Raw genomic sequence first — 2122 nt, forward strand, 5'->3', positions numbered from 1 at the left:
GCACTCTCTCTGTCTGTCTGGCGAGCGCATGTGCCCTATAGTGAAAACCTCTCAAAAAAACAAAAAAATTAATGTTGGGAAACTGGACAGCAGCAATGGTCCAGCAATAAAATAGTGCAGCAATAAAATGTAACTCTCTCCATGGCAGACCCACATGGGAAGGTTGCCAGTTCAAGTAGAGAAAACTTTTCTTAATACACCAGACTCCCATGACCTGGTTGTCTGAGGCTGAGGCTGTATTTTTGCATTTAGAGCCTGTTGGGGGTAGAGTATTTCTCTTTCTCTTTGTCTCACTCACTTATGGATTAAGCTATAGGGCACATGCGCTCGCCAGACAGACAGAGACAGAGAGAGAGAAAGCGAGAAATCACCCCCCGGGGGGGGGGATGGCCATGCTGCAATCCCTTCTCCTCCATTCTCCTCTCGGGATCTTGGGCACGCATGCACATGCGCCTGGCGTGAGTTTAAGTCACTAGGTCCGGAACTCAAACCAAGGTCAACTACATGGGAGTCCGGCGATATAGCTATTACGCTAACTGCTGGTCCCTAAATTAATATATTTTAAAAAAATGATGTTTGATATTGCCAATGTATTTTCAATATCAATTCATATGATCATGTTATTTTTCCACCTTAGTTCCATTCATTTGGTCTGATTAATTTTGTTCAACAAATCTTGAATTTCTGAGATAAAGTCTGCTTTGCTTTAGTGTATAATCCTTTCAAAACGTTATTGAATTTTCTGTCATTTATTGGTTTTCCCATTGATATTTTTAAGGAATATTATTTATTGATTTTTCCTAGTGATTTAGTAATCTGGCTTTGGTATTAGGATATCTTTCTAGATTGATATAGAAAGAATTTCTTCCTCTTCCACTTATTAGAAGAATTTGATAGAAATTGGCAAGATCAGTGAAACTATCTGATTCTGCATTTTGTTGAGAAGTTTTGAATACTGACCCAGTGTCTATTTATTACAAATCTACAGATGGTCTCGGACTTACTCTGATTCAACTCAGGAGTTTATATTATGGTGTAAAAATTTTGCATGTTAGCTAGAAATCATCCTTCAAATTTTGAATCAGATCCTTTCCTGGTCTAGGATATCTTGTAAGATACTCTCTGTGACATTAGTCACTCAATCACACGGGTTAGCTATCAGTAGTCTGCTCTATAGAGTACTTACTCATACATTACATACAATATTCAATGCTTTACTATAAAACAGGCTTTGTGTTAAATCATTTTGCCCAGCTATAGACTAATGTAAGTGTTCTGTGCATATTTAAGATAAGTTGTAATGCTCAGTAGGTTAGTTGTAGCCAACGTAGTTTTAATTTATGACATGTTTAACTTAACAATGGGTTTATTAGGATATAACCTGATCATAAGTCAAGGAACATCTGTATGAAATTTTCTATTTTGTCTCAAGTCAGCTTAGATAATAACAATTACAGGAATCAGCCTAGTTATATGATTTGTTATTATACATGAATACTGTGAATTCTCATAATTTTCTTTTTAATTTGTCAGAGGTCATATGTACTCACTAGAGAAAGAGAGAGAGAGTGAAAAAGTACCACCTATGGGACATGGTTAAACCTTAATTCCTTCCTCTCCATCTCTCCCTCCTTTTAGGATTTGAAGCATACCTGCACACATGCTCAGTGTGATTTTCAGGCTGCCGTGTCTGGGACTAGAACCACTCCCTTGGTCGAGCGAGATCCAGCCACTTTAACCACCAGGTTGAATCAGATGGAATAAGGATTTTTAGTTCTTGGTTTTCAAAGTGCAGACTTTTTTTTTTTCCCTACATTTGAGATAAGTTTTCATTTTAACGGGGTTCATTTTAACTGGGATGTCTTTTGCACACAGAAATATAGAATAGAGCAAAATAATCAACACCTGAAGAGACAAAAGAAATGCACTAAAACAAGTACAAAACCTTCTCTCAGAACAATGATCTCTTTCACAGAAAACAAAAATCTTGCCTTGAAATTTACAGTGAGACTATACAGAGTTGCATAAGAATATCTAATTTTTTCCTAAAATAGTTTTCATTCATGAGTATTTTCAAGTTTTTCATAGTGTACACATTTCTTTTTTCTTTTTCTTTTTTTTT

The sequence above is a fragment of the Tupaia chinensis genome, unplaced genomic scaffold (assembly GCF_000334495.1).
Source record: "Tupaia chinensis unplaced genomic scaffold, TupChi_1.0 Scaffold148617_1, whole genome shotgun sequence".
NCBI classification, from domain to species: Eukaryota; Metazoa; Chordata; class Mammalia; order Scandentia; family Tupaiidae; genus Tupaia; species Tupaia belangeri.